Raw genomic sequence first — 14,775 nt, 5'->3', positions numbered from 1 at the left:
TGGAAAGCCTCGGGGTAATATGCAGAATTGAGGAGCCTACAGACTGGTGTGCAGGCATCGTGGTAGTGCCCAGAAAAAACAAGATGGATCCTGTGCGAATATGTGTTGACCTCACTAACCTAAATGAGTCCGTGTGCAGAGAAAAGTTTATCTTACCTTCAGTAGAGGAAACACTGGGGAGGCTGGCTGGAGCTAAAATATTTAGCAAGCTGGATGCTAACATGGGGTTTTGGCAAATTCCATTGACTGAAGACTCAGCAAAACTGACAACGTTCATTACGCCCTTTGGACGTTATTATTTCAAACGGCTACCCTTCGGCATAGCATCAGCCCCTGAACACTTTCAGAACAGGATGGTGACAGAGGTCACAGAAGGGCTCGAAGGTGTAGTTTGTCACATCGACGACGTGCTGGTGTGGGGTTGTACACAAGAGGAGCATGATGCTCGCCTGCATACTGTGCTGGGAAAGATCCAGAAGGCAGGCATAACACTCAATGTTAGAAAGTGTGACCTGTCGAAGTCAGAAGTGACTTTCTTAGGCCACATCATTTCCGCCAGCGGCATCAGCCCAGACCCAAGCAAGACGGAGGCTGTGAGGAAAATGCCCGAGCCTAAAACAGTGAGTGAGCTGAGGTCTTTCCTTGGAATGGTGAACCAGCTAGGCAAGTTCATCCCGCAACTAGCTGAGAGGGACAAAGCTCTCAGAGATCTTCTCTCGAAAAAGAACTGCTGGGTGTGGGGCGCTGAACAGGCTAAAGCTTTTCAAGACTTAAAGGATGCACTGACATCACCACCGGTGCTAGCCGTATATGATCCCAACAGAGACTGCAAAGTCACAGCAGATGCATCGTCGTACGGACTTGGAGGAGTCCTACTACAGAACTGGGACGAGGAGTGGAGACCAGTAGCCTTCATGTCAAGGTCTCTCACACCCACTGAGCAGAGATACGCGCAGGTGGAAAAGGAGGCTTTGGGCTTGACCTGGGCTTGTGAGAGGCTCAGCAACTTTCTTATTGGAAAACACTTCCAGTTAGAGACAGACCACAAACCTCTCCTAAGTCTCCTGGGGTCTCAACCACTGGACACCCTACCTCCTCGGATACAACGCTTTCGAATGCGGCTTATGCGTTATTCCTATTCAATATCGCATGTGCCTGGGAAGTGTCTGTGGACAGCTGATACATTGTCTCGAGCGCCTGTCACAAAAGAAGAAACATCAGCTGACAAAGAGCTGTTTGAGGAAACAAACATCTACATTGATATGGTCATGGAGAACCTACCTGCAAGCACTGTTTATCTGGAGGAGCTGAGAGAACAGCTGCAGAAAGACAGTGTGTGCGCACGAGTGATGCAGCTTTGTGCAGAAGGTTGGCCGGCTCATGGCATAAATGAACCTGCACTTAAACTATACTGGACTGACAGGGCGTTCCTTACTGTTCAGGATGGTCTCTTGTTAAAGGGAGATAGACTTGTCATCCCCTCAACCATGAGAAACGATGTTCTCGCTAAGCTGCACGAAGGTCATCAAGGTGTGGTGAAGTGTAGAGAGCGGGCGCGGCAGTCTGTATGGTGGCCAGGGTTGAGTCAGCAGCTGAACGAGATGGTTCTCAACTGCAGAGCATGCTGTCAGGTGAGACAGAACCATAGAGAGCCGCTAATACCAACACCATACCCAGACCGACCATGGCAGAAGTTAGGAGCGGACTTGTTCATGTTAGGAAACAAAACTTACCTACTTGTAGTGGACTATATGTCAAGATATGTTGAGATTGCTCTGCTAACACCCTCAAGGTCTAATGACGTGATACACCATCTTAAGTCGATCTTTGCACGTCATGGGATTTGTGAGACTCTAGTGACAGACAATGGGCCACAATTCTCTGGAGCAGCTTTTGCAGCATTTGCAAAGTCGTACGGATTTCGTCATGTGACCAGCAGCCCAAGATATCCACAGGGAAACGCTGAAGCTGAACGGACTGTGCAGACGGTGAAGGGGCTTTTAAAGAAGTCAGTGGATCCCTACCTTGCTCTGCTGGCTTACAGGGCTACACCTCTCCACAATGGGTATAGCCCAGCTCAACTGCTTATGGGGAGGAGGCTTCGTACAACTGTGCCTGTATTCCCTGCGTTGCTGCGTCCTGTGCTTCCTGATGGAGATGTTGTCCTACTGAAGGAAGAAGAGAGGAAAGTAAAAGATGTGCAACGCTACAACCTGCGACATCGCACAAAGAATCTCAATAGACTCACCCCAGGACAGGAAGTGTGGGTTACAGATCAAGGAGCAGCAGGAGCTGTCATCGGAAGCCACTCAACACCGCGATCTTATTTGGTGGAGGGACCTCATGGGACCATCAGGCGAAACCGTCTTCATCTCATTCCCTGGAACTCCTCGTCTGAGCAAAGTGACAATCGTGGAGCTGAGCAGTTCACAGAAGCTGTCCCAGAGAAATCTTCAGAAGAACAACTGGCAGCTACATCTTCACAGCAGAACGCTCCTGAACCACCATCTACTCCTACTCCTAGAACCAGATCTGGGAGAGCGGTTGTAAGGCCAGCTCGGTTGGACTTGTAAATATTTCAGAGACTGAGAGACAGTATTGAATATTGGAAAACTATGGTTAAAAGAAAAAAAAAAGAGTTGAAAGTGTGATTGCACTATTTTCTGATGTTGCATGTTTTGTTAAGCAAATGTACAAGTCCAGGGCTTAGAGTGAGGACAGTACAGTACAGGATTACTATGCTTCCATAAGACTGTAGTTTGATTTTGCACATATTGTTCCATGCTAAGGTAAAAAAAAAAAAAAAAAAAAAGAGAAAATTGAACTGCAGTGAGTCTGTTGTGTGTGTGAATGGTTTTAGACAGGACCAGACCTTCCAGCCACAGAGGCAGAATAAACCTCTAAGGTCTGTTGGATCAATGGCAGTCTACCCATTGATTCTAGAAAGGGGAGATGTGGTGTAACTGAGTTAGTTTGGATGAAAACTACAAAGTCGCCTAGTGATGATGTCATAGGGAGGTGACTGTCGGGGAAGGCAGATAGTGCGCGGACAGACAGGCAGGTATGCTGTTGTATGGTGCAATAAACACACGTCGAAGCTGCAGTTGGACTCACGCAGTGTTTTAATAACACGACAAGCAGCAGGTGTCGCCTTGCCGCTTGCATTTCACCGGTGGTTTCTGAGATGAGCGGTATCTCTCTTGTACTTGTGGATTTCTTTGGTCAAGTTACAAAACAATCCATTTTCATTCAGAAGGGTATCATCTTTTCAGTAATATTACAGTGTGCATCCTTGTGTTTGGGATCTTAGCTGATGACTGAACAGGCTCTCAGCCAATCACAAGACGACGTCTTCTGCTTGCATTTATCTGTTCTGTACAATATGTTGGTTTGATGTTATTGTGTATTTAAAGACATTTTTAATTTGTTGGAAAGAGAGAGAGAGAGAGAGAGAGAGAGAGAGAGAGAGAGAGAGAGAGAGAGAGAGAGAGAGAGAGAGAGAGAGAGAGAGAGAGAGAGAGAGAGAGAGAGAGAGAGAGAGAGAGAGAGAGAGAGAGAGAGAGAGAGAGAGAGAGAGAGAGAGAGAGAGAGACAGAGGTGTGCACAGACAGACAGACAGAGGTGTGCACAGACAGACAGACAGAGGTGTGCACAGACAGACAGACAGAGGTGTGCACAGACAGACAGACAGAGGTGTGCACAGACAATTTGGAGGGCAGGTGCTCAGTGGGAAAGAAAGGGCACCTTGTGCGGCTTATAGAATCACTGGCTGCCTTAATATAACAGTGCGAGATCTGAAAAAAATAAAGAACAGATTTTCTGTAATGGCATTTATTTTAACATCTTAATAACACACAAAGGGTCAAAAAAGCATTGTACTGTAACATTGTAAATGACATTTATTTAGCTACTAAATATTCATGGGTCATGTGTGCCTCTGTGTGTGTTTAATGTTTAAGTTTAAAAAAAAAAGTTGAGATGCAGAGGGCACCTGCTTGATACTGAGGGCAAAGGGCAAGTGCTCTAGCACCACCTGGTGTCTATCTGTGCACACCACTGGAGAGGGATGAAGAGATAATCAGTGTTATTCACTTCACCCGTCAGAATGTTATGCCTGATTGGTGTAAAACTGTCTCATATATAAATAGAACAGATCTTTATTGTCACTGTTACAGAAAACAATAAAAATCCGCTTAGTACTCTCCGAATAGCAGCATTAAAAATAAACTATATAACACACCCTAAATATATATACATAAAGCATAAGCGGAAAATTTACAGTATTTAAACAGTTCGTGGTTGGAGACCTGATCTACACATGATATGAATTGCACTGACACATCAGTATTGCACTTGTAGGTATTTGATACTGTTAATCAGGGGGAATGGAGCAGACTTTTTTTTATCATTTAAAGTTTATTTAATAGGGACAGATTAAGCAGCATTGTTATGATAACCGATGCCATGTTCATTGGTCAATAGCTAACAGCTAATTCGCAGAGCAGGTCCCTAACACATACAAAAACAGCAATCAGTGTTACATAAATATATACAGTGCCTTGTGAAAGTATTCGGCCCCCTTGAACTTTTCAACCTTTCGCCACATTTCAGGCTTCAAACATAAAGATATAAAATTCTAATTTTTTGTCAAGAATCAACAACAATTGGGACACAATTGTGAAGTGGAATGAAATTTATTGGATATTTTATACTTTTTTAACAAATAAAAAACTGAAAAGTGGGGTGTGCAATATTATTCGGCCCCTTTACTTTCAGTGCAGCAAACTCACTCCAGAAGTTCAGTGAGGATCTCTGAATGATCCAATGTTGTCCTAAATGACTGATGATGATAAATAGAATCCACCTGTGTGTAATCAAGTCTCCGTATAAATGCACCTGCTCTGTGATAGTCTCAGGCTTCTGTTTAAAGTGCAGAGAGCATCATGAAGACCAAGGAACACACCAGGCAGGTCCCAGATACTGTTGTGGAGAAGTTTAAAGCCGGATTTGGATACAAAAAGATTTCCCAGGCTTTAAACATCTCAAGGAGCACTGTGCAAGCAATCATATTGAAATGGAAGGAGTATCAGACCACTGCAAATCTACCAAGACCCGGCCGTCTCTCTAAACTTTCATCTGGAACAAGGAGAAGACTGATCAGAGATGCAGCCAAGAGGCCCGTGATCACTCTGGATGAACTGCAGAGATCTACAGCTGAGGTGGGAGAGTCTGTCCATAGGACAACAATCAGTCGTACACTGCACAAATCTGGCCTTTATGGAAGAGTGGCAAGAAGAAAGCCATTTCTCAAAGATATCCATAAAAAGTCTCGTTTGAAGTTTGCCACAAGCCACCTGGGAGACACACCAAACATGTGGAAGAAGGTGCTCTGGTCAGATGAAACCAAAATCCAACTTTTTGGCCACAATGCAAAACGATATGTTTGGCGTAAAAGCAACACAGCTCATCACCCTGAACACACCATCCCCACTGTCATACATGGTGGTGGCAGCCTGATGGTTTGGGTCTGCTTTTCTTCAGCAGGGACAGGGAAGATGGTTAAAATTGATGGGAAGATGAATGGAGCCAAATACAGGACCATTCTGGAAGAAAACCTGTTGGAGTCTGCAAAAGACCTGGGATGGAGATTTATCTTCCAACAGGACAATGATCCAAAACATAAAGCCAAATCTACAATGGAATGGTTCACAAATAAACGTATCCAGGTGTTAGAATGGCCAAGTCAAAGTCCAGACCTGAATCCAATCGAGAATCTGTGGGCAGAGCTGAAGACTGCTGTTCACAAACGCTCTCCATCCAACCTCACTGAGCTCGAGCTGTTTTGCAAGGAAGAATGGGCAAGAATTTCAGTCTCTGGATGTGCAAAACTGATAGAGACATACCCCAAGCGACTTGCAGCTGTAATTGCAGCAAAAGGTGGCGCTACAAAGTATTAATGCAAGGGGGCCGAATAATATTGCACGCCCCACTTTTCAGGTTTTTATTTGTTAAAGTATAAAATATCCAATAAATTTCATTCCACTTCACAATTGTGTCCCAATTGTTGTTGATTCTTGACAAAAAATTAGAATTTTATATCTTTATGTTGAAGCCTGAAATGTGGCGAAAAGTTGAAAAGTTCAAGGGGGCCGAATACTTTCACAAGGCACTGTATATATTTATGTAACACTGATTGCTGTTTTTGTATGTGTTAGGGACCTGCTCTGCGAATTAGCTGTTAGCTATTGACCAATGTACATGGCATCGGTTATCATAACAATGCTTCTTATTCTGTCCCTATTAAATAAACTTTAAATAATAAAAAAAAGTTTGCTCCATTCCCCCTGATTAACAGTATCAAATACCTACAAGTGCAATACTGATGTGTCAGTGCAATTCATATCATGTGTAGATCAGGTCTCCAACCACGAACTGTTTAAATACTGTAAATTTTCCGCTTATGCTAGGGTGTGTTATATAGTTTATTTTTAAAGGAGAAAAGAGTGTGTTCTGAGTGTGAGAGGTCTCTGGTGATTCCCCCGGTTTTCCTCTGAAGTCTGCCGGTGTAGATGTCTCTGAGGGGGGGGAGTATTGTGGTCCCAATCACCCACTCTGCTGCTCTCCCCACCCATCACAGGTCCTTCCTGTCCTCTGCAGCGCAGCAGGTGAACCACACTGTACAGCAGTAGGTTCTCAGTGGTGGAGCACTAGAAGTTTATGTGCACCTTTTGGGGGAGAATAGCCTTACGCAGCCTTCTGAGGAAGTACAGTCTCTGTTGGACCCTCCCCACCTGGTATGAGATGTGGGTGGGCCATATGAAGTCCGCAGAGATGTGGACCCTGAAGCTCTTCAACCTCCCCATCGATGTAGACTGTGGAGTGCTCAGTTCGCATCGATCTCCTAAAGTCCAAGACCATCTCCTTGGTTGTTCCGGTGCTGAAGTTCAGGTTGTTGTGATGACACTATCATCGCAAATGCTGGACCTCCTCCCTGTAGACAGATTCATCGTTGTCTCTAATTAGTCCTATGATGGTGGTGTCATCAGCAAACATGACGATGATGTTGCTGGAGTGAACAGGAGAGCAGTCAAGTGTAAATAGAGAGTATAATAGGGAGCTGAGGACAACCCTGGATGAGTACTAATTGTGGCAATGCTACGAGGGTTAATGTGTTTTGCTTAGTTACCAAATTACCGACAACGCCACCTGGGGGAATTTCACCCCCAGGAAATCTTATTAGAGGGAACACCACTCCAATACAGGGATAAGGTCACAGGTACGTGTGACACCAGAGACAGACGTGACGCCAAAGTATACCCAAAAATAAAACTTAATGTGCTTTCTGTTAAAATGACAATATTTCAATAAAAATCTTAGTGGCGGTGCCACGAGACAGCTCAATAGTGAGTGGCAAAATAAATGCAGTCTTTTTGGACCTCCAGGGTGCAGCCACTGAACATCTATATACTGAACTGAGGGCTTACCAGACCGGAATGACTGACTAAACAGGGAAGGGGAGGGTCCGGATGTGACACACCACACGTGCAAAAAAAAAACAAAACCACTAATGGACACCAAGTGCTCTACTGTACAGGGAGTGAGGGGACCACCACCTCAGGGGGGAATCAGCCAGCCACTCGTCATACAGCCCAACAGCTCCTGCCCACAGAAAAAGAAATACGGTTAGCCACAGGAACAGAGATCTCTAGAACTACTCTGACACTACACTACACTGACCCTGGAGGTCACCACCAAAGCTAATAATTTTAACACCAACAATAACGGGTGTGCCAGGCGATGGGCACACGCACACCAAGATTGTTTTTAAAACACCATATAAGACTGATGCAGCAATTCCCGATGGGCAGAGAACTTGTTGCAATGAACACGGAGACAGAACTTGGAGACAGAACAGCAGCAGCTTGCTTCAGACATAAAGCCGCTCATCAATAAAACCGCAGCTGCTCGGGCATCAGGGGAAACAGCCGCACGATCACTCAAAAATCCAACATGATGCATAGGTTTTGCCCAGCTCCGAGGCCACACACACCCGGCTCCCAGCCTTCGGCCAAGGTACCAGCCGAATTCTGACCACCTGATCCAATACACTTAACAGAAGTGGAGATGGAGTGGGCCGTTCTGCCACACAATGCTCAAGTGGAGGAGATGTGGTCTCTGATGCTGACGTTCTGGGGTCTGTTGCTGAGGAAGTCCAATATCCAGGAGCACAGTGAGCTGTCGAGTCCAAGGTTGCTCAACTTCATAACCAGTTTGTAAGGGAGAACTGTGTTGAAGGCGGAACTGAAATCAACAAACTCCCTTCCAAGTGTGTGAGGGCTTTATGGAGAGATGTGATGATGGCATTTTCCATTGACTTGTTTGCCCTGTATGCAAACTGATGTGGATTAAGGTCAGCAGGAAGATTGCTTATGGTAGCTGGGACTGCTTTTGACATGGTTTTGCATCATACCTGCTGAATGCATGTTCAAATATTGGCTATAAATTTTAAAAAATCCAACTTTTTTATATATCTAATATGCCTCTGACTGACACCATACTCTAATTTTTTTTCCTGCAATTGGAACCAATAGGATCTTTAACAATGTGTACTCCAGTCAGAGTCAGACATTTAATAAAGAGTCAAAAGTGCTAGTAATCCACTCTCCAGGTTATTTTTCCAAGATGTTTTGTTCTGTTCCTCCGTATTTTATAGCATCTCAGTAGTTTGACCAATCTGAATAAGTATTTCAAAAGCAAGGAAATGCATGCATGACACAAGAAAAGATTTTTAGCAACTTGCATGCAACACATTTACTTTATTCAGTTGATAAAAACCACCATGAATTCTAGCTTAAGCACGTGTTTTAGTCCTGCTACATTAGGGGCGGCATGGCTCAGTGGGTAGAGTGGCCGTCTTGCAACCGAAGGGTTGCCGGTTCGATCCTCGCCCCGTCGTGTTCGAGGTGTCCCTGAGCAAGACACCTAACCCCGAATTGCTCCTGATGGGGTCGTGGTTAGCGCCTTGCATGGCAGCTTCCGCCATGTGTGTGTGAATGGGTGAATGTGATGTATCATGTAAAGCGCTTTGGGTACCTTGCAGGTATAGTAAAGCACTATATAAATACAGACCATTTGCTATAAATACCTATCGTAGACATCAACTCAACTTGCATGAAAACAGTCTCAGAAATGAATACAGTTTACAGTGGTTCTAACTGTTGCAGTCACTGCTTAGTCAGAAGTGATCAGTGATGGCCTTCATACAGACTCCTATGAGTGTGTTGTACAACAGGCAACAAGATTTTCTGAGATTAAGTATGAACAGAGATTAAATAATTTTCACTCATTCTGTAAATTCCCATGAAACTTTTCCCAGCAGAATGCTTGCACATACAAACAGGAAAACAGGTTGTTTCTTTCTTTGGCACAAAAGTGCAGGAAGAAACTTTGCTAAAGATCATTAGAGGAAGTCTGATGAATGTTTGGAGCACATGCTGTCTTCAGATCTGAATAGTTAAGCATCCCTAGCTGGCAGAGGAAGAACTGTGGCTCTGCAATGTTTAATATGTTATTGTGTTTTTAGTCATGGACCTTTACAAGACAAGATGTTGTTTTTTGAGGTCTTGGCAAGGTGACAGTAGGTTGAAAGGATTACTGAGCATCAGCAAATGCAAAATTTAAATTGTGCAAACGCACCTTGGGAATGCAAAACGAAGCACCTTTTCCTGCTTTGTAAACGGAGGCGATATACAGGATTTCCACAGAGGATATGCAAGGCAGTGTGATTTGCAAATATCTAATTTCCCTTTTTCAGACAGAGCACATTGGAAGGCTTTGGTGAATGTAGATTAACCAAAATAGAGTCCCTGTCTTTGGAGTTCATCACAAAGGACCTTCATCTATATTTGTTGGTTGTTTATTTCAGTCTGATTGTTTTTATTTACATCCACATACCACACTGTGGTTGTGAAAGCAGTAATGTTGTTTCACAGCAGATGATTTGTATCTGTCTTGCACATCCTTGTTCCAGCCACATTGATTTCATTTGTGGGTTGATGCCAAATAATATTGAATTTAAAATGAATTAAATTATAGGGTGCTACTTGCATGTTATATCTTTCAAACAGCCAAATTATAGAGTAGAACAGACTTGTAGAAAACAACTTTCTAATTTATCACACTATTTAAATTCACACAATATTCTAATGCAAGATACACTCATTAAGTACTTGAAATGCTATTTTTTAAAAAAACAACAACAAATATGTCTCACTTTTTACTGAATTTTACTATGCAGTGGATACTTCAACTAAGACCTACGGCACCACTGGGCATGTATCTTCACCTTTGTCCTCCTCTTCTTCTTTCCTGGGCTGAATCTTCCAGCGCAGCTTAACATCAGTCAGTCCCTTGCTCCTCAGCATTGCTTCCATCTGACGGAGAAGAAACATTAGAAGCTCTCTTTTGGTATAAAATGTGTCATAGTAGCAGATCATAGTTGGATAATAGCAGCTTGATTGTGTTCTATCACTTTCCGATAGTAAAGAAAGCATTCTTCAGGCACTCTTTGGCAGATCAAGCAGAATAAAAGCAGACACCTGATGCTGTGTGTAAATAACTGAACAAAAAATAGGAACATTACAATACAATGCCATCAATTAAAAATGCAGGAGGCTTCCTTGCTGCAGATTTTTTTTCATATAGCGATCTCTCTCTCTCTCTCTCTATGATGGATTGTTGAAAAATGACAAAAGAGATTGTCCTTGTACGCATGATGGCATGACTTAGCATGACCTGCCATTAACGTCTACCCAAAAATTTGTTCCTGTTCAACTAAAGTGCATAATAACATTTATGTCATTGCTTTACTGTTGATCCTTTTAAGTGAACCCATCAAAAATTAGATGCGGCATGACTTATCATTTTGGTATAACTAAACATATAGCAGACTCTTCAGAGGTGCTGTGAAAGGATAATATTTTAACCCAAACCATGATATCTTCCTAAACTTAACCCAGTAGTTTTGGTGCCTAAACCTACTTGGACAAGCTTTGACTCCATCCTACTATGCCATGCCTTTTGGGTAACAAACATGTTTTTGTTTAAAGCCAAACAGAGACTTCCGTTCAGTTGTACAGGAGCTTAATTTTTGGGAGACAAAGTTCGATGTGCTGTCAGAAAACGTAGATTATAAATAATGATAGCATATTCATGTTTTCTAAGGGTTATTTTGAGGTGTGTCTTGGTTGGTCCAATGTGGAAATATTTGTAAGGACAAGTGAGGTAAAATAGTTGGTATGTGTTGTTTTTTATTTTGGATTGTACACCAGTCTTTCGTCTGGTCTTTTCCAATTTTGGTGGCAAGTTAATGTGATGTAGCTTGTCTGTGATCAATTAGAGCCCCTGTAGGATGTTTTTGGAACTTCAACAAAAAAAACTAGGACACTTTTGAAACGATGATCCTGGTTGATTTCAATTTTTCATATTTGCTGTTAATGATCTAAGTCAAATGGAAGACAAGACACTGGTGACCGGGGAAGAAAGGATCTGTTGATTGTATCCCTGAATGATAATAATCCTATTTGTATAATCATGAATGAATTTTCAGCATTGATAAACATTATTGTTCTGGAAATAATGTTTCACCTTGGAAAGCTTTCCACAATCTGACTCGCACATATTGACAAGCCAGCGAATGCGAATACATCCATCCATTCTCTATACACCGCTTTATCCTCACTAGGATCATGGGGGTCTGGAGTTGGTCCCAGCTGACTCGGGCGAAAGCAGGGGACATCCTGGACAGGTCGCCAGTCCGTCGCAGGGCTACATATACAGACGAACAATCACACTCACATTCACACCTACGGACAATTTAGAATTATCAATTAACCTCAGCATATTTTTGGACAGTGGGAGGAAGCCGGAGTACCCGGAGAAAACCCACACATGCACAGGGAGAACATGCAAACTCCATGCAGAAAGATCCCCGGAAAATCAGGACGCAAACCGGGGATCTTCTGGCTACAAGGCGAAAGTGCTAATCACCAAGTCACTGTGCAGCCTGGATACCTACAGAAACTGTTAAATTCTATTTTCACACTGTGCAGCCCATGCGAATACATATCAAGGCAAATTATGATCAGCCACCAAGTTGCTCAGCGTCAGTTCCTCAATGTAGATGGAAAATGGCTCATTTCTGTGCTTTCTTTAATAATCGGGAATTTTTGGCAGTGAAGTTGGCTTTGGAGGAATAGTGGCACTGGTTGGAAGGTGCTGAACAATGTTTTATTGTCTGGACTGATCATAAAAATCTGGAGTATGTCAAGTCTGTCAAAAGGTTGAATGCCAAACAAGCCCGATTGACCCTGTTTATTGGTCACTTTAACTTTTCTCTCACTTAACGCCAAGGTTTACACAATATTAAGCCTGAAGCCCTATGTTTATTATAGATCTTCTGAAAATGACAACATCTGCTGAGTCAAAAATATACATACAGGAACTTGAATGATCCGTATTAGTGATGTAGAAAACTGCATTAATCAAATTTACTGGGTGACATTGCCATTTACAGGGGAAAAAATTGTCAACCTATTTACTTGCAAAAAATGCAAAAATTCTGTCAAGAGGAAGGTCAGATATTTACCCAGAAGTCTGCCAGAAGCTTGTGGACGGCTACCAAAAGCTCCTGGTTGACTTGAGAATGGCCAAAGAGCCTTTTACCAAGTACTTGCATTGATGTTTGTATATTATTGATTCAGCAGGATTATTCATTTTCCCCAAAGATCTTTACTAAATTTATGAAAACAGTCAAATTTTTTGACCAAAATGCATACATTTGGAAGATTGTTTCATAGAAAATGAAGAGTGAAGGGAATCATTGAAAACTCTACTGTGATATACATGGTCTGTCCACATGTATGTAAATTTTTATTCAGGACTGCAGATCTGATGTCTGAAGTCTGAGGCTGGCATCAAATTGATGGTCTACGTTTTCATGATAGAATCAGAGAATATGTAAGTGAGTTTTACCTGTTTCAGGATCTGGATGTTAACATCTGGATCTGAAAGGTCAGCATCAGTCTGAATCTTCATCTTCACAATGGTCTTCTTCACTCTTGGGTCTGGACAGTCCACCAAACACATCCCCACAAACCACAGGACAGAAACATTATCGAAATGCAGAAAACAAATACATAGCATTTTTTGAATTATTCTGATTTAATTTTTGTTTTTCTTTTCACCTCCATAGCACCAGAAGGCTAATTTGTTGTCACAGCTCTCATCGATCCAAAGGTGATCTGAGCTCTCAGCCACACAGTACTGATTACGGTTGGCGTTATTTGGCTCCCCATCCCTCCAGTTTGTGAAGGAGCTGTTGCTGTTGTCGGACCACCTCCATGGTTGTCTGTACAAGCCAATCCATGCAGAATACGCTGAGACTGAGAGGACTGACATCACCTGCGTGTTCTCCTGATCATTCTCAATCATAGCCAGGTCTGTGTGGTGTTCTCTGCAGTAAGCCTGAGCATCCGTCCAGCTTTTCATTTCTTGAATTAGAGTATATGTTTTCTGGTCTTGAGGCTTTGCAGCTACAGTAGACAGAAATTAAAGTATGTGTGAGGAGGTTGTAAGTCATTCTAAGCAGAAAGGCTCAAATTGGCCGCAACGGAAAACAAGAGTACATGGAGGGAAAAAACATGGAAATACAACTCAAGTAAACTTTTGAAGCCAGAATTTTCCTCTGAGTAGACCCAAGCAGAGTCAAAACTTTCAACCACAGAGTGCAGTCGTATACAAACAGCAGTAGCGTGCACAGATAGACACCAGGTAGTGCTAGAGCCCCTTGCCCTCAGTATTAAACAGGTGCCCTCTGCTTCTCAACTTTTTTTTTTTCCAAATTTAAACATTAAACACACACACAGATGCACACTCAGAGGCACACAGACACACATACTCGACCTGTGCCGTGCTGCGACTCGCCCCGCCCCGTGTCCTAACATGAAAACGAGGAGCAGACACCTCCAACCAGGTAACACGTAAATGAATCAAGTGTTTTGTTCGTAAGCCTCAGCTGCAAAGCCATACAGTGCATTTAGTTGCCTCTGTTGTGAAGTAGCCTGTCTCATGCAGCGCTAAACAACCGTGCCTAAATTAACCAACTGCCCGCCTGCTTAACAAGCTGGATGCTACCCATGATAATAACCAATTAATCAACATAACATGATGAGGAACACCACACAACCAATGTTATTTGATGAACTGGTACAGCATATGATCAGTATACTACAACTGAATATTTAGTTTGTGTAGGTTTATTATTATTATAATAATATTAACTGTGGCTTAGGTGGTAGAGCGGGTCGTCCAATGATCCCCGCTCCTAGTCATGTGCTGTTGTGTCCTTGGGCAAGACACTTTACCCACCTTGCCTCCAGTGCTGCTCTCACACTGGTGTATGAATGCGTGTGAATGTTGGTGGTGGTCGGAGGGGCCGTAGGCGGGGATTGGCTGCCACGCTTCTGTCAGTCTGCCCCAGGGCAGCTGTGGCTACAAATATAGCTTACCACCACCAGAGTGAGAATGTGTGAGTGAATGAATAATGGGTCCATTGTGAAGCGCTTTGAGTGGCCAAAAAAGCGCTATATAAATCTAATCCATTATTATTATTATTATTATTATTATTAATATTAATATTAATTAATTAACATCTCTTTTAATATAAGCCATATAACAGTGTGACTCACACTGTTATATTAAGGCAGTCAGTGGTTC

Source organism: Acanthochromis polyacanthus, chromosome 4, assembly GCF_021347895.1.
Source record: "Acanthochromis polyacanthus isolate Apoly-LR-REF ecotype Palm Island chromosome 4, KAUST_Apoly_ChrSc, whole genome shotgun sequence".
Taxonomy (NCBI): Eukaryota; Metazoa; Chordata; class Actinopteri; family Pomacentridae; genus Acanthochromis; species Acanthochromis polyacanthus.
Note: the sequence above shows the minus strand (reverse complement) of the source record.